Raw genomic sequence first — 24238 nt, 5'->3', positions numbered from 1 at the left:
GAAACCACTATGTATGTTTTGCCGGGTTGCACAATTTAAAGAATGTAATCATTGTCACTGAACTGTACATGTAGAAACCACTATGTATGTTTTGCTGGGTATATTCTTAACAAAAACAACAAAACAAAATTTTTTTTAAAAAAAAATCTTAGGTTATTTGGCTTTTTCTTATTGATTTGAAGGAATTCTTTATATATTCTAAGTACAAAACCTTTGTCAGATAAATGCAGCATGAACATCTTCTTCTAGTGTATAGCCTGCCTTTTCACTTTGTTACTGTTATCCTTTAACAAATCAAGATTTTAAGTTTTGATGTTCTTTTTTTCCTTTTATGATTAGTGCTTTTTGTGACCTATTTAAGAAATCTTTGCCTACTCTAAGGTCACGAAGATATTCTGTGTTTTTCTGTTTTTGTATATATGGTGAGGTAGGGATCAAGGTTCATTTTTCAGGTGGATATCTGATTACTCTAGTATCATTTTTTGGTTTGCAGTTTCTGAAGCAATTGGCACATGCTGTTAATTTATTTATTCATCAATATATCATTATTGAGGACCTACTAAGTATCAGATATTGTACCAGGGCTGGAGATGTATTTGTGAACAAGAAAGATATAGTTCTTACCCTCATGGAATTCAGTGAGCAGTCTGACAATTTGGATCTGTCAACCTTAATTTCAGAAGACTCTCAATCTGAAGAAACAGCTAAGTAAAATCTTTTTAACTTACATCCCATGTCTAGCCACCCGACTGCATTAAAATAAACAATCTCCACATTCTAATTCATTTTTTCCAAAATATCCTACAGACTGATGATGATTGAGATCAGAAGCATGAAGAGAACTCATTCCCTTTGTTATTGTTAAGATTATGAAAGCAAAATTCAAAAACTGAAAGCAGTTTTTTTAATATAGAAAATTCTAAAGGAGATGGAAGAGAAGCAATTACTGTTAATATTTTGAACAGAAGTGGAATCACATCTTAACTGGAGGTTAGATTCTAAAGTTGGTATATGAAGTGAAAATTATATGTAGTAAAAATCACTTCTGAAATTTTCTTTTAAGATTTGCAGTTAGACATGGCAGCTTAAACACATACTCCTGATTATGATTTTTTGTCATCATAGATTGAGGCTAAAAAAGATTTGTGCCAGACGCATTCCAATCAGTTTTTAGTGCTGGACATCCAAGGACCACCAGAGATTTGAAAATAAAAAACTTTGAAAATTTTTTAATAACACACACACAACAAAAAAGAACTCAGAGGAAACAGAAATTACATAGGGAATGGAAGAAAACTTAATATTCGCAGAGAGAAAGAGATGTAGCATCTATGAAACAAGAAGAGAATACTAGAAAAAAGGAAATGCTCAAAAAAAGCACTCTTGAAAATTAAAAATCTGAGAGAAGTTTACATGGAAATATTAGAAGATAAAATTAGTCAAAAAATTTAAACATTAAAAGAAACTGTATAAAGTAGGGCAAAAAAAAAAAAAAAAACAGGAAAAAGATTTTTTTTTAAATATCTGAGGGTCAATCCAGGACATCTAATGTCCAATGAACAAGAGTTCTAGGAAAACAGAACATAGTAAACAAAGAAAAGAATTTAAGAAATAATACAAGGACATTCCACGTAACTGAAGGATATGAGTTTCCAAATGAAAGGGCCCACCAAATGCCCTGCAGAGTGAGTAAAAAAAAAAAAAGGCCCCCTGATGCACATCACTGTAAAATTTCAAAATATGTACAATAGAGACAAGAAGTAAAGCCTTCAAAGAGAAATAAACAGTTCACTTAGAAAGGATCGGGAATCAGAATGGCATCAGACTTCTCAGCAGCAACACTGGAAGGTAGAAGTCAGTGGACTGTGCTCTCAAAATTCTGACGAAAAATTATTTCCAATCTAGAATTCTGAACCCAACCAACCTAAAAATCAAACATGAAGGTAGATTAAGACATTTTCAGACATGCTGGATCTAAAAAAAAGTTCGCCTCCGATGCACACCTTCTCAGGAAGCTACTGAAGGATTTGCTGCACCCAACTAAAGTAGTAATCCAAGAAAGAACAACATACAGAGACCAGAAAACAGGAAATCAATCACAGAAAAAAGATGAGGGGACTTCCCAGAATACTAGTGAAAGGAAACTGCTGGATGACAGCTATAGAGCAGGTCTACAGTCCAGACTGAAGCAAGAGGACAAAGGCGTACAGTAGAAATGGTATCAAGAAAAAAATAAGTTACCTGATGTCTTTGATGATACCACGGGGAATTTTAAAGCTCTGGCAGAGAGTGTGAGGATTAATTACTGATAAGTACACAGAACACTAAGCAACCCTCCCTCCTGAAAATAGAGCCTGTTATTAACTCTATCGAAAAACACAATACCTTTACAGAACAGAATTAACATCTATCATATACTACATGGCTCACCTGTGAAAATAATTTTCAAATTTATTAAAATCAGTATCATAATTTTACTAAAATATACTGTTTCAGTATTACAATGTTTAAAATCTAGTTTTTGTAATATTAGCAATGCTTAGTATTTTGTGCCTCTAATACTGTTAAATAAGCCAAATCTCCATGCTCTACATTAATTTTTCCAAATATCTTGCAAATTCATGATGGCTGAAGGCATAAGGAAAGCCATACTTATGGCTATTTCTGCTAAATGCTGAATAAAATAATGGCACACAAAATCTAGCATATTAAAAAATAATACATGACGATTGACTGGAACTCATAATAAAAATATAATAATGATTCAATATTATCGATTAATATACTTTAACATATTACTAGATCAACGGGAACAATTATATGATTAATTCTGCAGGTGACAGAAGGGCATTTGATAAAATTCAATATCCATTCTTAGTAAAAATTCTTAATAAAATAAAAATACACAAACACTTCTTTCACATAAGTGAGTGAGTGAATGAATGTGTGTGTGTGCGTGTGTGTGTTAAGGGGAGTATTATGCATACATGTGTTAGTGTAGCTTTCCAAAGCCAGCATCATGCTTTACTAGGGAGATGTAAAAACATTTCATTTAAAGCCAGGGACGAGACAAGGATGTTGACAATTATCACTCTTATTTATCATTGTTCTGGAAGTATTAGCTGATGCAACTGGACAAGAAAATAAGTAATAGATGTAAGCAATGGAAAAGAAGAAGTAGAAGTATTATTTCCAGATGGTATCAGAAAAATTGATATATCTGGAAAACTTGTATTAATTAAATGGAAAAAATATTATCAACAATATAAGCATTTAGCTAGGTGTCTACACTCAAAATTACTATAGAAAAGAATCACCTTCAAATTTAAAAACACCTGGTTGAAAGACATAAGAACATATTCCATTAAAAGCAGCAACAAAAAACATAAAACATCAAGACACGATTTTTTTAAAATGGGCAAATCTGTATAAAGACACAGCAGGACACTAAAGAAAACTTGAATAACTGGAAAGGAATACCTTATTGTATAGGGAGTCTCAATATTATAAAGATGTCATTGTTCCTAAATTAATCTATAAATTTAATGTGATTCTAATTCTTAAGACACCAACATTCTTTAATTGGAAAAGCTAATCCTGACAATTATATATAAAGTAATAAACAAGAATAGTCAAGAAAACACTGAATAATTAAAAAGATGAGGGAAGACTGACACTAACAGATTATAAAACTATGATAATTAAAATAGTGTGACACTACATGAAGAAACAAACTAATCAAACAGAAGAGATCCAAGTATATACAGCAATTTAACATATGATAAAGGTATCATTTGAGGTCAGTAGAGAAAAGCTGCAATGTTTGGGAAACTACAGCCACTGGGCCAATTCTGGTCCATTGCCTATTTTCAGATGGCCTATGAACAAAGAATGGTTTTTACATTTTTAAATAGTTAACAAATGATGCTGGGATAACTGGATATCCACATGCAAAAAAAGAAGTTGGAGCCCTACCTCACACCATGTACAAAAATTAACTAAAATGCACCAGTGACCTAAATATAAGAGCTAAAACCATAAAACTCTTAGAAGAAAATCTTCATGACCTTGGATTTCACAATTCGTTCTTATATATGACGCCAAAAGCATAAGCAACAAAGAAGAAGGAAGAGGGAAAAAAAAAAAGATAACCTTGAACTGAAACTACCACCTGAGGTCATGTTGAAACTAGTTTAACTGAATTAGTAACGAACATTCACCTTGAGCACTGCGCTCTTTTGAAGAAGTGTCCATATCAGATAAAATTGACAACAATAACTCTAAAGCATAGATGAGCAGATTATGGGGCAGTGAGTCTAAGTCAATGGTGGTTAAACAATATGGGGAGACATAGTGAGAATGGTGACACGATGTGAAGAACGTAACCAATGTCATTGAACTGTATACGGAAAAATTGTTGAATCGGTGTATGATCTTCTGTGTGTATTTTCACCAAAAATAAAATAAATATTTTTTAATTAGATAAATTAGACTTTATGAAAATTAAAAACTTTATTCATCAATGAACATTATTAAGACAGCAGAAGACCATCTATAGAATGGGAAAAAATATTTGCAAATCATATAGCTGGATAAGGGTCATATATCCAGAATACATTTAAAAAAAAAAAAAAAAAAACCTCTTACAACTCAACAACAAAAAGACAAACAACCTAATTAAAAAGTGGGCAAAGGACTTGAATAGAGATTTCTCCAAAGAAAATTAAAAAATGGCCAACAACAACAAAAAAGGAAAATAACAGGTGTTGGCAAGAATGTGGAGAAATTGGAACCCTCATATATTGCTGGTGCGAATGTAAAATGTTTTAGCCACTGTGGAAAATATTTTGGTGGTTCCTCAAAGTTTTACAGAGAATTACCACGTGACCCAGTAATTACACACACACACACACACACACACACACATATACACCCAGGCCCCTGGGTGGCACAAGAGGTTTGAGACCAGCTGCTAACCTAATGGTTGGTGGTTCAAACACATCCAGTGACTCCACAGAAGAAAGCCCTGGTGAACTGCTTCTATAAAGTATGCAGTCAAGAAAACCCTATGGAGCAGTTCTACTCTGTAACACACAGGTTCACCCCGAGTTGGAATCAATTCCACAGAAACAGGTTTTGATGTATATACCCAGAAGAATTGAAAACTGATACTAAAATATATGTATACAAATAGCAGCAGTATTCACAACAGCCAAAACTGGAAACCGTCCAAATATCCATCAACAGATGACTGGATAAACAAATTGTGGTATATACATACAAAGAAATATTATTCAGCATTAAAAAGAAATGAAATACTGATACATGAAACAACATACATAAACCTCAAAAACATTATGCTAAATGAAAAAAGCTAGACACAAAAAGTCAAATACTGTATGAATCCATTTATATGAATATTCACAGAGAGCAGACTGATGTTTGCCAAGGACTAGGGGACAAGGGGAATGACAAAATGAAAATGTTTTGGAACTAGATAGAGGTGGTGATTGCACAACATTGTGAATGTACTAAATGCCACTTAATTGTTTACTTTAATAAGGTTAATTTTATGTGAATTTCACCTCATTAAAAAACAAGTAATTTTTTAAGTTAAAAAAAGAACATTTCATGACATAAAAATTATATAAAATTCAAGTATTAATATTGACAAATAAAGTTTTATTGAAACACACAGTCATGCTCATTTATTTACGTATCATCTATGGCTACTTTCATGCCACAATAACATCAATGAGTAGTTGTGACAGAGACTGCAAGGTCCACAAAACCTAAAATATTTACTACCTAAATATGCTTCTTACAGAAAAAGTTTGCCAATCTTTGTAGTAAGTGATGCTGGACTATTTACATTAGCTGGAAAAAAATAAAGATGGATTCCTATACTCCAAGCACAAAAATAAATTTCTTATTACTATTTTAAAAAATGAGAGTTTATAAATAATATTGGTGTGGGGAAAGCCTAAATATGGTACAGAACCCAGAAGTTATAAAAGAAATGATGGATAAATTTAACTATGTAAAAATAAAAAATCCTGCTTGCACAAAAGTATCACAAGTAAAGTTGAGACAAATTACAAACTGATAGCATATATTTGTGACACGTATCATACACATGAAACTGATCTCCTTAGCATATGAAACAACAAATAAATTTTAAAACACCAATTATCTAATCCTAAGAATAGGTAAAATATGTGAATTGCCAATTTGCAGAAATGGAAATATAAATGGCTCCTAAAATCAAAAGATAGATTCAAATCAAAACAACACTGAGAGGATTTCTACTTCCAGTTAAAATGGAATTGCTTGCAGAAGTCCAATGATCCTGCTGAGATATGAAAAACAAAACTGATTGAAGGCACTGGAGAGCTGCCAAGACAGCGAAGATTTCAGAGGCCAAAGGAACTGCAGAGGTGAGCATATACCCTACATTCTGCTTTTTTGGTTAGCATCTGAGAATCGGGCATGACTGTAGCACAGAGGCAGAGTTTCTGTCCATCCTGCAGGACTACAAAGAGATAATCAATCAGTGGAGCTGACAGGGCACACAAGATTTGAGGGGTCAAGATCTTCAGGAGAGGGAGACACAGAGAAGTGAGGAAGCATAGAAAAGTAGTTTTCCACTTGAAGCAACAAATTCTTAAACTGAGTAATGCAAGGAGTTAGGAAGCAAAGCAGAAAGTCACTGTGGGAAAAAAAGAGTTTTCGTGTGCCACATAGCACTGAGTAGACAAAAAATAGGGTTCATCCCATTAACAAGAATAGACCCTAGTTAAAACCTCAAGCTCTCAGTTGGGAACCATGCAGAGCTACAACCTAAGAACATGGGTCAACCAGAGGAATACCAAAGTTTTTTTTAAAAAACCTACAACTTGATTCAGCTCAGTCCCTCCTTGGATTAAGGTCATATGCCTCTATACTAGGTACCCAGAGCATAAAATAAACTCACTCTGGAGGAAGATAATATCTTTCACAGCTTCAAAAACTTTTCACATATAATGTCTGTCATTCAATAAATTACCAGGCATACAAAGAAACAGGACTAAGAGAAAAAAATATACAATGAATACAAACTCATGGATGAACCAGTTATTAAAGTTATCAAAAACTTTAAATGAACTGCCTAATATACTCAAGAAAAGAGATGACAAAATAGGGAAGATTAAGAGAATGAGATTTTAAAAAAAAGGAATCAAATGGAAACCCTCTAACAGTAAAATGCAAAAATATTGAATCAGAATTCAATAGATGGACTTCACCACAAACTGGACATAGCAAAAGAGAGGGTTAGTAAAATGGAAGCTAGGTCAGTAGAGTGAGAGAAGAACAATGATAGAAAATATAGACCAGAGCATATAGACAAATGGAAAATGAAGAAAAGGTCTAACATAATTGGAGTCTAAAAAAGAGAAGAGAGTGAGAGCAAGACAGAAAGATAAATACATAAGGGCCAATAAGGCAATCAAACCATATATTCAAAATCTCTACAAACCTCAAGCAAGATAACTACACAGAAAACCATCTTCGGAATATCATAGTAAAACTGCTAAAAGAAAGATCGAGAAAAAAATCTTAACAGCAACCAGAGAAGAAAAGACATATTCTCTTCAAAGGAACAATAACAAGACTGACAGGTTAAAACGGAAACCAGAAGACAAAGAAATAATGTCTTCAAAGTGCTAAAAGAAAACAACTGAAAATTCTGAATTTTATACCAGCAAGACCATCACTCAAAAGTGAAGAGATTAGAAAACCACCATTCATCAATCCTCATAATAATTGATTTAGTTAAGAAACATTAATGGATGCTAAACATAGCAGGTGAATGCTTGATGAAAAAACAGGATATTTACATAGTACAAAGTATCTCTTCATAAGATACTTATTAACTACAAAGGGAAAAAAATACTAACTTTGCCACCTAAATCAACAGACCAAACTGAACAGCACCAGCAACGGAACAAATTAATGTCATATGCCTACTAATAGAATATCACTTTTGTGGTCCTCCTACCAAAAATACATAAACTAAATCTAGACATGAAGGAACATAAGACAAATTCAAATTGCGGTACAGTCTATCAAACTGACCTGTGTACTACAAAAAAAAAACTGCTCACATGCAAGTTCGAGTGGAAGCTGAAGAAAATTAAAACAAGTCCACGAGAGCCAAAATACAACCTTGAGTATATCCCACCTGAATTTGGAGACCATCTCAAAATAAATTTGATACACTGAACACTAATGATGGAAGGCCAGATGAGTTGTGGGACGACATCATACATGAAGAACGCAAAAGCTCATTAAAAAGACAGGAAAGACAAAAATGGATGTCAGAAGAGACTCTGAAACTTGCTCTTGAACGTAGAGTAGCTAAAGCAAAAGGAAGAATGACGAAGTAAAAGAGCTGAACAGAAGATTTCAAAAGGTAGCGCAAGAAGACAAAGTAAAATATTATAATGAAATGTGCAAAGACCTGGAGTTAAAAAACTAAAAGGAAAGAACATGTTTGGCATATTTCAAGGTGAAAGAACTGAAGAAAATATTCAAGCCTTGAGTTGTAATTCTGAAGGATTCTATGGGCAAAATTCTATGGCCAAAGGCTTTCAGGGCCTTCATTTGCTGATGTGGCACAACTCAAAATGAGAAGAAACAGCTAAAAACATCCATTAACGATCAGAACGTGGAATGACATAGAGTATGAATCTAAGAAATGGGAAATAGTCAAAAATGAAATGGAACGCATAAGCATCGATATACTAGGCATTAGTGTGCTGAAATGGACTGGTATTGGCCATTTTGAATCAGGCAATCATATGGTCTACCATGCCGGAAATGCCAAATTCAAGAGGAATGGTGTCGTGTTCATCGTCAAAAAGAACATTTCAAGATCTATCCTAAAGTGCAACGCTGTCAGTGATAGCATAATATCCACATGCCTACAAGGAAGACCAGTTAATACGAATAATATTCAAATTTACGCATCAACCACTAAGGCCAAAGATGAACTAACTGAAGATTTTTACCAACTTCTGCAGTCTGAAACTGATCAAACATGCAATCAAGATGCATTGACAATTACTGGCGATTGGAATGTGAAGGTTGGAAACGAAGAAGGATTGATAGTTGGAAAATATGGCTTTGGTGATAGAAATAATGCTGGAGACCAAATGACAGAGTTTTGCAAGGCCAACAACTTCTTCATTGCAAATACTTTTTTCAACAACATAAACGGTGACTATGCACATAGACCTCACCAGATGGAATACACAGGAAACAAATCGACTACATCTGTGGAAAGATACAATGGAAAAGCTCAATATCATCAGTCAGAACAAGGCCAGGAGTCAACTGCAGAACAGATCATCAATTGCTCATAAGCAAGTTCAAGTTAAAGTTGAAGAAAATTAGAACAAGTCCACGAGAGCCAAAGTACAACCTTGAGTATATCCCAGCTGAATGTGGAGACCATCTCAAGAGCAGTTTTGACATACTGAACACTAATGACCTAAGACCAGACGAGCTGTGGAATGACATCAAGGACATCATACATGAAGAAAGCAAGAGGTCATTAAAAAGACAGGAAAGAAAAGACTGAAATGGATATCAGAAGAGACTCTGAAACTCACTCTTGAAAGTTGCAAAAGGAAGAAATGATGAAGTAGAAGAGCTGAACAAAAGATTTCAAAGGGCGGCTGGAGAAGACAAAGTGTTATAATGAAATCTGCAAAGACCTGGAAATAGAAAACCAAAAGGGAAGAACACACTCATCATTTCTCAAGCTGAAAGAAGTGAAGAAAAAAACTCAAGTCTCAAGTTGCAATAGTGAAGGATTCTATGGGGAAAATACTAAACGATGCAGGAAGCATCAAAAGAAGATAAAAGGAATACACAGAGTCACTGTACCAAAAAAAACTGGTCAACTTGCAACCATTTCAGGAAGTAGCATATGATCAAGAGCCGATGGTACTAAAGGAAGAGGTCCCAGCTGCACTGAGGCACTGGTGAAAAACAAGGCTCCAGGAATTGAGGGAATACCAATAAAGATGTTACAACAAACAGATGCGGTGCTGGAAGCACTCACTTGTCTATGCCAAGAAATTTGGAAGACAGCTACCTGGTCAACTGACTAGAAGAGATCCATATTTGTGCCCATTTCAAAGAAAGGTGATCCAACAGATTGCGGAAATTATCGAACAGTATCATTGATACCACAGACAAGTAAAATCTTGCTGAAGATCATCCAAAAGCAGTTGCAGCAGTACATCAACAGGGAACTGTCAGAAATTCAAGGCGGATTCATAAGAGGACATCGAAGAAGGGATGTCACTGCTGATGTCTGATGGATCTTGGCTGAAAGCAGAGAATACCAGGAAGATGTTTACCTGTGTTTGATTGACTATGCAAAGCATTCAACTGTGTGGATCATAACGAATTATGGATAACATTGCAAAGAATGGGAATTCTAGAACACTTAATTGTGCTCATAAGGAACCTGTACATAGGCTAAGAGGCAGTCGATTGCACAGAACAAGGGGATACTGCATGGTTTAAAGTCAGGAAAGGTGTGTGTCAGGGTTGTATCCTTTCACCATACTTATTCAATCTGTATGGTGAACAAATAATCTGAGAAGCTGGACTATATGAAGAAGAATGTGGCATTAGGATTGGAGGAAGACTTATTAACCTGTGGTATGCAGATGATACAACCTTGCTTGCTGAAAGTGAACAGGACTTGAAGCACTTACTGATGAAGATCAAAGACTACAGCCTTCAGTATGGATTACACCTTAACATAAAGAAAACAAAATCCTCACAACTGGACCAATAAGCAACATCATGATAAGTGGAGAAAAGACTGAAGTTGTAAAGGATTTCATTTTGCTTGGGTCCACAATCAACATCCAAGGAAGCAGCAGTCAGGAAGTCAAACGACCTATTGCATTGGGCAAATCTGCGCAAAAGACCTCTTTAAAGTGTTAAAAAGCAAAGATGTCACTTTGAGGACTAATGTGCACCTGACCCAAGCCATGGTATTTTCAATTGCCACGTATGCATGCGAAATTTAGACAACGAATAAAGAAGACCGAAAAAGAATTGATTCCTTTGAATTATCGTCTTGGCGAAGAATACTGAATATATCATGGACTGCCAGAAGAATGAACAAGTCTGTCTTGGAAGAAATATGGCCAGAGTGCTCTCTGGATGCGAGAATGGCAAAACTTCATCTCACGTACTTTGGACACGTTATCAGGAGTAACCACCCTGGAGAAGGACATGCTTGGTAAAGTAGAGGGTCAGTGAAAGAGAGGAAGACCCTCAACAAGATGGATTGACACAGTGCCTACAACAATGGGTTCAAACGTAGCAATGATTGATGGCACAAGACCGGGCAGTGTTTCATTCTGTTATACATAGGGTCGCTATCTTGATGGCACCTAACAACAACTACAACCCTACAAAAATGTCAAGGTCATGAAAGACTAAACAACACTGTTCCAAGTTAAAAGAGGCTAAAGAGAAATGGATCATAGACAAAAAATTTTTTTTTTCTTGCTGTAAAGGATATTATTAGGACAACTGACTAAATTTGAATAAGGTCTATAGATTAGACATAGAACTTTATCAAGTTATTTCCTGATTTTGATAACTATACAATGGTTATGTATGACTGTTATTTTTTGGAAATACATAAGGGAGCATTTAGAGGAAAGAAGCATCATGTCTTCAATTTACTCAGAAACTGTTCAGAAACAAATAAATTATACATATATACTCATACAAAAAAGGAAAGAGAGAATATGATGAAGTAAACCTTAACTTTTCAGTAATTTGGGTGTAGAGTATACGGGAATTCTCTAGACTATTCTTGCAACTTATCTTAAAATATTATTACACCTACTCCTCACTTATTGACTATCTCATCCGACATTTCGCGTTTACAACAACAGTAAAAAATCTATTATCCGACTATTTTGCACATTAACAACGTACATCTGGCAGCAACGAACACAGTTGCAAGGTGAGAGTAACAAGATTATGTGTCAACTTGGCTGGGCCATGATTCTCAATGGTTTGGCAGTTACACAATGATGTAATTTGGCAGTTATGTACCAATGTAATTTGGCAGTTATGTAATGATGTAATCATTCTCAATTTTGTGATGTGATGTGGTCATACTCCATTTTCACATAATGCCAATTTTCACGTAACGACCTGGTCTTTGGAACCTAACCATGTCAATAAGTGAAGAGTGGGTATACTGAAAGAATCATTTCAAAATAAAAAGCTTTTTAAAAAGTGAAGAGAAATGAAGACATTTTCAGTCAAACAAAATCAGAGAATTCACTGCCAGCATTTCTGCACTAAATGAAATACTAAAGAAAGTTCTTCAGGCAGAAAGAAAATGATCCTATATGAAAGCACAGAAATACAGGAAGGAATAAGGAGCAAAGAAAAGGGCCAATATAAATGAAAGTTGATGGTATAAAACAATAATAATGTCTTGTGGGGTTTAAATCTATGTTATTGCTGTTATTGTTAGGTGCTGTCAAGTTGCTTCCGACTCACAGCAACCCTATAGGACAGAGTAGAACTGCCCCATAGGGTTTCCAAGGAGCGGCAGGTGGATTCAAACTACAGACCTTTTGTAGTAGTACTAAAATGCAAAACGCACACACACAACAAAACAATAACATGAAAGGCCAGAAGACTGTACATGGAACTAAAATGTTCCAAGGTTCTAGCATTTTGGGGAAGTGGCAAATACACTCATTTATGTAAGACTATAGTAAGTTAGGAGCCCTGGTAGTGCAGTGGTTAAGGGCTATAGCTGCTAATCAAAAAAAAGGTCAGCAGTTCGTATCCATCAGCTGCTCCTCGGAAACCATATGAGACAGTTCTACTCTGTCCTACTGAGGGTCACTCTGAGTTGAAATCCAGTTGAAATCAACTCAATGGCAACAGGTTTGGTTTTATTGGTTCACAGTAAGTCAAGGGCAGATGTTGTAATCTCAAGGTAGTGGTTCTCAAAACATTTTGGTCTCTAGATGTCTTTACACTATTAGAAATTATTAAAGACACCAAAGAGCTTTTGTTAATGAAGATCATATATATACTGATATCTATCATATTCGAAATTAAAACAGAAATTTTGAAATATTCATTTTAAAATAACAATAACCTTATTATATTTAATATAAACCTCATCTTAATTTTAAGAAAACAAGGACTCTCAAAAAAACAATTAGTGAGAAGAGTGGCACTGTTTCACATTTCTGCAAATCTCTTTAATCAGAGGACAGCTGGATTCTCATATCTGAATCTGTATTCAATCTGCTGTGATATGTTGTTTTGATTAAAGTAAATGAAACAAATCCAGACTAGCACAAATATGTAATTGGAAAAAGAAAGGAGTATTTTCATAGCTTTCTCAGATAACTGTGGATATTTTTCTCTGATACAACACCAACACTCGACAAGTGGTAGCTTAAGGGATTAGTTGCAACGTGGAATCTGAAACCATATCCATAAATTTTCATACTCTGTTACTTTACAAGCCATCGATCTATCCTGTACTTTGAATGAATCTTTTACTTATAGGCAATTTTGTAACATCTTGCATTTTTATTTAGAAAATATCAGTTCACTGAAGTATCCAAATGTTGACATATTTCTTATACAATAGCAAAAAGCATACACTCATTAGTATCATCACTGATCCCATCAAAAGTCTTTAAGTATCAGGAAGCTGCCAAGCTCATGGTAGTGGATACACATTTTCCAAAATTCTAATTGCATTTGAAAACTCAAATTTTATTATTGACAACAAATACTGTCAGTTGTTTTCCGTGAAATGGCAAGCTCCTTCTGTTCATTTTTGAGAACATGTCTGCCATATATTAAATTCTGCATAACCAGTTTGTCAGGCATTCATTCGTGTAAAACTGATATTCCATGAAAAAAGCAGATAGTTTAGCTTATAACTCAAACAACACACAAGTGTCTGCCTCATGACAACCACTATACTTTGGTCTACAGCAGAAGTACCTTACACACATCTCCTATTTCATCACACAGAATATTAAAAAGCTGTGTACCTAAATTTCAAGATATAATAAAAATTAATAATTTTCACTGTTTCATCAAGGACACTCTTACATGAACTAGCTTTCTTTTTTTAAAACTGCAAGTGTGCAGCAGTGAAGAATATCATGATTACCAGCATGGTTTGGTGCCACTGCCTTGATTCATAAAAAGGTGCCAGCAGTTTTACCCACCATTTTGCCCTATCACTGCAAATGTGACATACTGTGAAAGGGCGAATAATGTCTTAGTATTGTTATGAAAACTGTTTTGATCTTACAGAGCTCCTGAAAGAGTTTTGGGGAACCCCCGGGGCTCCACAGACGACACTTGGAGGACTGCCGGTCTAAGAGCTATCTGCTCTAAAAGAAATGCAGAGAAATCTTAAACTTTACTTAATAAGAGAAACACTGATAATATTAGTTGGTAATTTTTAAACTATTTTACTTTATATTACAGGCTACAATAAATGATAAACACATCAATCTTATGAGCCCAGTTTTTCACTATAAAAGAGCTATAAATGTAAAAAAGGAAATAATTTTTAGGTTTTCTCAATAGCGTATCATCTGATATGTAAAATAAGGACAATCCTGTAATGTCAAATTTGAATTGTGTATGTGTGTATACATATACATATATATGCATATATACACACACACATGAATATAAACAGAAATGTGTGTGTGTGTGTGTGTGTGTGTGTGTGTGTGTGTGTACAGTTTTATGCACTAAACAATCCAAAGAAGCAGTGACAGGTCAGTAGCAATGCACATAACTAGTGCCCAGAACCTGGCTTCTAAACATCATTCCCACTAAAAGAAACCAGGGATCCTTGGAAAATGTCCCATTCTAGGTCAGTGTTTTAACAAGCCCTCCAGGTGACTATGATGTCCAGCAAAGTTTAAGTAGCAATATATTAGGATTATGAGACAACACACAAACCTGTCCTCAAGCACTCCTATATAATTAATACTATTCTGAATGCAAGGCCTGGCCAAAACAATAAAGTCAAATAACACTGGAAAGGAGGAAATATTATTATTTTCAAATGATATGCTATTGAGAAAACCTAAAAGAACCAAGTAAAAACAATTAGGGCTATTAAAAAGAGTACAATATAATTCCACAAATACAGAAACCAATAGCTTTTCCTAAATATTAGCAAAGATCAAGTAGAAAATATAATGGAAATAAAGACCCCCATAGCAACAACAATAAATAAAAAATACGTGGAATTAAAGGAAATGTGTAGAAACGATGCAAGAACTGTGTAAAAATTCATCAACGAGGAACATATTTTACTTGAAAGATGCACCACATTCATGGATGGAAAGACTGCAAATTGCAAAGGTGCCAATTCTTTCCAAATTAATTCTATGTTAAATGTAATTATAAGTAAAATTCCAAAGACATTTTATCTTTCTGATGGGTGGTGGGGCAGGATCTAGAAGGAGAAGAGGAGCCGTGATAGTGATTCTAAAATATCTTTAGAAGTACACAAGGGCCAGAAAAGTCAGGAATATTCTAAAAAGAATGATAATAAGAGTACAACTTATAAGAGATAAAATGTATCATAAATCTATAATAATATAAACATTGCAGTATTAACAGACAGGTATATCAATGAATGAGAATAGAATATCCCTCATCACACGCCTACATTTCAGAATTTAGTATATTATACAGGTATCTCAATGAGTGAGAAAAGAAATACATTGTTTAATAAATGGCTCTGGAACAATTGGCTGGTTACTAGAAAAAAATAAAGTTATAGTTCTTTTTGCTCACAAACAATACAAATTCCATAAAATAAAACCAAAACCATAAAAGAAAAAAAGTAGGTGAATATTTCCATGCTCTTGTGGTGGGGGAAGGGTGTTCTATGACTAACCAAAAGAAGAAAACGTGAAAAACGACAGATTTGACTCTCGAATTTTAAACTTCTGCTCAGGAGGACTGACGCCCTGGTGGTGAGAATGTAGCTGGTATAATCTTTTTAGATGGCAGTTTGGCAGTATACATTTAAAATAAAAATAGGTCCATTTTCATTAACCCAGCATTTCCAACTCTAAGGCTTTAGCCTAAAAAGGTAATCACATAAGTAGGAAAATATCTATTTCTCAAGGACGTTTAAAGACAAATTCTTGTAATAGGAAAAAATGAAATAATCTAGATGCCTATCAAGGGGACTGGTTAAAATAAATTATGGTATGTACTCTCAACAGAATACCAGGCAGCAATTAAAATTGAGGATAAGGATCTATATTTATGGACATGAAGTTATGTCCAAGACATACTCTCAAGTTAAAAAAAAAAGGGTGGTGGCGGCACGTGAGACAAAACCCAGGCTGATTTTCTAAATGCCACGAAGGTAGAACTCAACAGTTCCAAGAGAGGCAGGGAGTCCTAACCTCAGTTTCCAAATCTGTGCCCTCCCTGTGGCCAAGTCAGATTCTTCCAGGTGCCTCAGTCTCTCAGTCTATAAAATGGGGACACAAAACACCAATGCCATTATCACACCCTCCACTGGGTGCTCTGAGGATTAATTAGCTGGTATTTGTGAAATGTGTTGCTGTTCTGAGTTATTACAGGGAATTTTCCATCAGGTGCATCAGCTCTTGTAAGTTCTTAAGCAAACTGAAGAAGTTTTGATGAAATGCCCCAAAGACAAGCAAGTCTGGTAATAACAAAGCAGTAGAAGAAACGCCACAGCAACCTTTTCCCCTAACCCCCCCACATCATGCGCAGCACTCAGGCAGTAAGGCTGAGCCAGGGTTTCATCAGCACTCCCCTAGGATGAGGTCAGCGCCTCTGGCCACCAAGGGGACGATTATCACACTGTAACCAGCATCCCCAGGGTTCCTTATGAGTATAATAGAAACCCGTTATGCTCTCATAGAGACCAACAGACTGAGCCTAAAAAGAAGACCCGTGGATCAGCATTCCCCTCCTCAAGTCACCGAGAACTCATCCCCTAGTGGGGTGTGGGGGAGGCAGGGACAGATACGTGCAGCTCCCCTTTGCCATGTGTCAGCCCATCCTCCGGAATTCTGATTGCAGCTCCCCAGCTCTGAGAGTATCAAGGAAGAAAGGGAGCAGGAGAAATGGAGCAGCTTCCAGATGGGCAAAGCATTAACAGTACCACAAACTGCAGGCAGCAGTTTAGAAAGGGAAAGGTTGTGTCACTACAGGGGCAGAAGGGACACACTGCTAATTCCTGTCACTCCACACATCCAAACACTGCATCACAGCCAAGAAGGAGCCAGGCCAGCACCAGGTGAGTGCAGGCAGGGGATGCCTGTACGGAGTGTGTTTCAGCGACAGGCCTCTAAGCGGCCCCTTCTGCCCAGTGCTCTGCAGAGTGTCCACACTGGGTCTGGAAGGCCAGCCCAGTAAGATGGAACACTGTGTCCTATAGAGCCTCTGCTCGGCATATCAATCCATTTTCTTTCTTACCCTGATTCCTGTGTCTTTCTCCACATGCTTCTTCCTGTCTCTCAAATCTATTCCTGGGTGTCCCAGAGGGCCAGAATGAAGCAAGTTCTACCATTATGACGCAACGCCTGGCCACAGGTGAGGCCCGGACTCTTCTGAAAACCTAATGAACGGGCCACAGCAGCTTGTGTTCTTCTTGAAAGCACACAGGTGCTGATAAATATTGACCTCCAGGGTATTCTTGGTAAACACAGCCACCGAGGTTCCTCACCCTCATGGGCACATACACACGTGTGCGCGCGCACACACACACACACTTTCTCTCGCTCTCTTACTCACACCTTCCCCAGCTCTGCTCTCGCACCTCAAAAACAAATTATTTAACTATTCTCTTCCCTGAGGATTAGAGCTATAATTTCAAACACACGGCTCCTCAGCTTGTCTCTCACACATGCAGAACATTCTGATAGGTTAAATGCTGCCATTTAATTACTGTAATGAGAGGTGCTTTTTTTGGGTTTCCTTAAACATTAATTTTCTCCCTCTCTTCTTTTACGCTGAAAGTCATTTTTAACATGTTTTTCGCTGTCATTTCCCTCATCTTCCCCCCACTATGAATGTAGGGAAGGAGGAAGGAGACAGACTCTTCAGGGCAATGTCTTGGAGAGTTAACCAGAGATGTGTGGATAACGTAATACTAAATGTCCACACCATTCATTAAAAAGAAAAAGTAGAAGGGAGAGATGGGAGAGGGGGAACCACATTGAAGCGCGGCTACCGCAGCGCCTGTCTCAAAGAGAGAACCAGCCAATAAGAGACAAGCCAGGATCTGTGCAAGTTGGTGGGGGGAAACGAGGGGGTAGCTGTCTGTCCTGCAGGTGGCTTCAATAAGGAAAGCGGCAAGAAGGGCTGAGTGAGGTCCAGAAACGTCCAGCATCAGCTTTAAAGCTGCCCCAAATCAAGCAAGGAGGTTGTTTTCCATAGGAAGGCTGGACAAAAGCAGACTGAGCAAAATATCTACAGAGAAGAAACTTGCTTTCAGATATGACTTTTTAAAAAGTGTACAACTGACAGGCTTTTCAAAACTGCAGATCGTAATTCACTTGCCAGAACAACGCACCTTCGGCCCCAGGTATGAGATCTGGACTGAGCTCCACAGGCAGGCTGAAGGCTGCAGTTCTTCAGTGGAGACCTTAATGCAGCTGCCATGCCATCAAGAGCTCCTGAAGATAGAGCTGGACCAGCCAAAGAGGAGGAGCCTAAAGAAATGAAGATTACTCTTCTTCATTCCTCCTAAAGGTGACCTGACTGCACTGTGCTCTGGGATCTCCAGGAGTCACTTCATGAACCAACCCTCCTTTTCATCCTTGCTCCTTTTGGAGCTTCCTACCTTTAGGCTTTCTGGCTTATCGCCACATTTTTTACACCTCTGACTCCATCAATTCATAAGAATACTGGTACCAAGAAGTCTATTTGCTACCAGAAAACCAAGGCACATACAAAGTAAGGAAAGTGCGATCTACAGTGGGCCGGGTGGCCTAAAAACTGTTGAAGCCAGATCAGCAAAGCTGCTTGCCTGTCACAAGAAGATCTGTAGAAATACAGACATAGGAATGACATAAAAGGACTAACTCAGGGAAGAGCGAATGATGAACGATGCCAAGGTGGAGAGAGGGGCTTTCTAGAAGACGAGTTTTCAGCAGAAGGTGGGAGTGGTAGCCCACTACGATCATGGTGTGTCTCCGTGGGACCCTCTCTCCTCTGGCAGGAGACACAGGCTTCACCAGGAAAGGCAGAGTGACGAGGCTTCTCACTGGGAAATCATTTCCAGATAAGATAACACTTGCTTCATAACTGCCATCTTCTCTTTCTTCAGAGAGCCTCAAATTTCAGTGAAACCACTTAGCAACATCTGTGTAAAGACAGCAAGCCTAACAGTCAACCTGTGGGAGCAACTGTGAAAACCAGCACCACAGCCTGATATCTGCACAATAACTGGCCATGTTACAGGGGCCTCCACTGCTTACCTTCTAGGCCTTCTCTTTTCCTTGCATTGTCTCTGGCTCCTGGTCCAAAGCTCTTTCCACTCTTTGTTATCCTCCATCTTGGCAAAGAGCACCAGCAGATGTACGTAGGCACTCAAGCCAAAAACCTGGACAATGAGCCTGGACTCCTTTCTCTTCCTCACTCCTTGTATCCATTCATCTACCAATTCCTGAAGATTCTACTTCTTCACTCACTCTTGAATATACCCTCTCCATCCCCCCTAGTTCATCATCTCACCTGAATTTTTACAGTATACCCCTAACTGGATACCCTGCCTTCACAGAGAGAGCTTTCTGAAGCACAAATATGACATGTTATTACTCTACATAAAACTCCTCATGGTTTGCCCACTGTCCACATAATAAAATCCAAACTTCCATGATCTGACCTCTGCCTGCTACATCAGCCTCCAACCTGTAACCTGAACCTCCAGCCCACTTCCTGCCTCTGAGATTATGCCCCTATCACATTCTCTGCATGGATCACGTAACCCCACTAGACAACAAATATTTTTATTTAAATTGTGTTCTTTTTTTCCTATTTTTGTATTTTCAGTACTTAGCACAAACACTGGGACATGGAGGAAATGGACATTTAACATATGATTAGCGAACGCAAAAATAAAAATGAAGATTTTTCCATTATACTACCTCTATGTGTTAAACTGCCTGGGTACTAGCAATTTGTACAAACACATACATAGCTGTATAGGTATTGTTGTTAGTTGCCATCGAGTCGATTCCAACTCATGACGACCCCATGTGTGCACAGTAGAACTGCACCCCACAGGGTTTTCAAGGTTGTGACCTTTCGGAAGAAGATTACCTGGCCTTACTTCTGAGGTATCTCTGGGGAGGTCTGAATCGCCAACCTTTCGATTAGTAGTTTAGCACTTAACCATATGTGCTACCCAGGGATTCCTATATAAATATTAGATCTGTGAAAGAGAGAGAACAAACTCAGAGCAAATAATTATAAAAAGCACATAATTTTAAAATTTTTATATCTGAATTAAGTATGCATTATAACTTCCTGGTTGTGCTTTTTGAAGCTAACAGTAAAATTAATTTGCACCCCTGATACCACTCTCTGGGTGGAAGGTGAGCAGAGGGATAGAGAACTAAAGAAAAACTTGTTTAAGATTCAACTTTTGTGATGTACCATTCACAACAGCTAAGAACTAACTGTATTCATATCCCTCCTGGTTCACCATAAAATCCTTCTAAACAAATAGCTACCATTTCCCCAAAACAAACAGCGTAATTACAGTCAGGCCTTGTTAGAGCCCAGGCAGTATGTGTGATATACATTAGCTGCCCTAGAGCCCCCTCTAAATAATCTCCGCGTCAAATCTGCACTGCTAGGGCCAGGCTTCCAAAGGTGCTCAGGGTCCAGTTTCTGTGTGATGACACTGAGTAATGGAGATGTGCTCTGCTTCGTGGAGGTTCGGCTCCTGAGAACAGCTCTTAAAGGTGAGGCACAGCAGCTCGGGAGAAAGTCGATTTAATTTGTTTAACATCATAAAAAGGGACATTTCCACATGGACAGCAAGGACATGAATATCATGTGTGTATGGCAGAATTATAAACGCATTTTTGGCAAAATTCAATAAAGCTGATTCTACTGCATAAGGTCAGCAATTTACTATAAAAAAATGATATGATTGCAATTTTTAATATAACCCATGTATCTGCTGCAAGATGCTGCAGAAGATTGTGTACTGTAAACATTCGACCTCTCCACAGGAGCAGAGCAAATAGGGTAAATAGAGATTACCCCATTCACCCTTTCTTGTCCTGATGAAAGCAGTCGAACAGAACAACAAAGTCAGCGGCATTTACTTAACAGAGTCAGCCTAAGTCCAAGCCTTTCTCTTCTCTAACAAAAGAATGGTTAGAGCCTTCAGAAAAGGCAGCAAGAAAATCTGCAGAACTAAATCAAACTAAAATAAATCTTCTATTTCAATTAAGAATTAGTGAAATGTATGTGAAAATGATTGGATGAAATAAGCCGTCTCTGTGGTCATTGTAAGGAACCCTGGTCGCACAATGGTTAAAAGCTCTCAACTGCTAACAGAAAGGTGGGCAGTTCAAAACCCCCAGCCACTCCATGGGAGAAAGATGTGACAGTCTATTTCCATAAACATTTACAGCTGTGGAAACCCTATAGGGCAGTTCTACTCTGTCCTACAGGATCTCTACGAGTCGGAATCAACGTGAGGGCAACGAGTTCATGGACATTCTAGGCTCCACTTCTAATAAAACGATTGATTCCTCAAGGAGAGCCCTAGAGCACGTGAACAGACTATATACTGAAATTCAACAACTCAGTGAGGATAGAGACCTGCTCCTCAAATGTAGTGAGCTTCAGTAAGTTTCTGTGCCCCTGTGTACATTTTTGGAGGGGATCACCTGGGCTACCATGAAGATGAAATGAGAATGCTTTTAAACTGTAAAGCAAAACATATGGCAGTAGTTAATGTATTGTATCGTCTCAGGCTTGCTTATAAATTACAATAACTGTATAACTAGTAGTTTCACACTATCACCAAGAAGTTCTGTGAGGGTGTAGACTATCTGTATCCTTACTGCACTTAGCACAGTCCTTGGCAGACAGCAGGTGATGAATGCTTGGTGAATGGAGCTGATCTTGGTCATGGACAATATAAAAAATTCTAGACTAGGGGCTATGATACGCCAATAGCACCTCTGCTTTCAATGGTATCTCCAGAGGGAAGCTGGTAAACCGTCAATCTCCCTTCCTCTCACTACTACAGCCCCACCTTGGGTTCCTGGATCAAATTAAGCTCCTTTTCTGCCTTAGAGTCTTTGAGCTTGTAGTCCCCCCTGCCCAGATGCTCTTGTTCTTTGGATAACTATTTCTTATCCTTCTGGTTTCAGCCACCCTCCCAATGCAAACCAGCCCCAAGTTCGAGCCACCTCTCCCTCCCCATTATTCTCTATCACAGTGCCTTGCTTATTCCCTTTGTAGTATTTTTTATAATCTGTAACTATTTTTGTTCATTTGTTCACATTTCTTGGGGAGTCTATCTCCACCACGTCCAGAACCCTGTCTGTCTTACTTAGCATTATACCCTCAGTTCCCAGGTCGGCACTGTGCCTTGTAAAAAACATGCACTCAATAATTACTTGTTGAATGAATGAATGAACAGTAAAAATCTTTCAAAATGAGAAACTAACAACTTCCCCAAAAACTATTTTCTGCTATTTCCACCTTTTATTTCTGTTATTTCTATTTTGGAACTTAGTCTTCTCTCTACAGGGTTGCTTAAAGGAGAAACTTTGATTGAAAAAAAATAAGTAAATATCAGAAAGGGACTCAAAAGAGTACATCACGGAGCTCCGTATTTATTCTCTTTCAATTACATTCTGTTTAAATTATCTTCGGTTGTAAGTTAAAATGATTTTTCTAACGGTCTCTTCTTCAAACTCAACCTGCGTTCTTTCGGCCAAGACCTCAAATTTTGCTATCAGAATAATTTAATTGACAATTCTGTTTGTAACTCACAAAGCAGGGATGAGGATGGCTTTGTTCTTCTTTAGCTTCACAGGTTTACCACTGTCAGTGGTAAAAGATTTTTCTTGTCAGTTAAGAGGACACATCCAGCTTGAAGCCAAAAGTGGAGTGCAAGAGAGTCCTGTTCCCATGCACGTCAGGTTTCATTGAAAAGATGACATTTATGTGGTTTTGATATTTAATTTATCACAGAGGGTCATGATTTTTTTCCCCTGAAATACCATGATAAGGTAAACCTCAACTTTATGAATGAAGGCCTTTGCAATCATTTAACAAACTGAAAATCTACACAAAATTTGAAGACCACCAGATTACTAAAAACTATTCAACAATCTAATTACAGAAAGGTTACTTTAAGGGGCTTTAAAGCTAAAAAGAAGAATTAACAGTAAGAGAATGGAGCATTTTCAAGTCCTCTGTCTGATGAAAGGGGTGAGCTCTGGGAAGACCAGCTCCTCTCAGAACGTTCTGGAAACCAAACACAGGTCTGTTTAAAGTTGTTGGAAGGGGTAATTAGTAGAATTGTTCAAGTCTCGGCACAATTTAAATACAAGCCTTGTGCCCCATCACTCTGTTTACTGAGGACCTTTGGTGAGTTCTTTGCACTTACCTCAAAAAGGAAAAAAAAACAGAGCTGTTGACTGACCAACCTAGCAAGGCTACGGTGAAAAATAAAAGTATACTTCTTATATTTCACAAATGCAGATATTCTGATGCATACACACACTTATACTCACACATACACATAAAGCAGTAGACAAATTTTTTTAAAACCATAGGCTCAAAAACGTTGAATTAAAGAATGGATTGGTAAATGAATGAGTACTATCCAAAGTTATTTTAAAACCTTTCTAATTACAGTCCAATCAACATATTTTTCAGTAGATAATGCCTTATGTTATACCTTATGTTAAGTTTCAAAAGTCCCTACTTCCAACATTTTCCAGCAAATCCACATATCAGTGGATATGTAGTCCCTTTGGTGAAAACTTCCTTTTTTACCCTTAGCAGACAGATCTCATTAAAAGAATCCCCATCCCCAAATGGGACCAGAACACAGTGACAAGTATTCTTAAAATCATCTCAGAAAGCTGGTGGTAATTCAGAA

The 24238-nt window shown here is 37.3% G+C and overlaps 1 protein-coding gene across 2 annotated transcripts in view; it reads right to left on the bottom strand.

Moving 5' to 3' along the window:
* Nucleotides 1-24238, bottom strand: part of PEX14 (peroxisomal biogenesis factor 14) — a 148524-nt gene that overhangs the window by 58778 nt on the left and 65508 nt on the right. The gene's annotated exons all lie outside the window — the stretch shown is intronic.

Source organism: Trichechus manatus, unplaced genomic scaffold, assembly GCF_000243295.1.
Source record: "Trichechus manatus latirostris isolate Lorelei unplaced genomic scaffold, TriManLat1.0 scaffold00133, whole genome shotgun sequence".
Lineage (NCBI taxonomy): Eukaryota > Metazoa > Chordata > Mammalia > Sirenia > Trichechidae > Trichechus > Trichechus manatus.
This window is presented reverse-complemented; position numbering and strand designations above follow the sequence as displayed.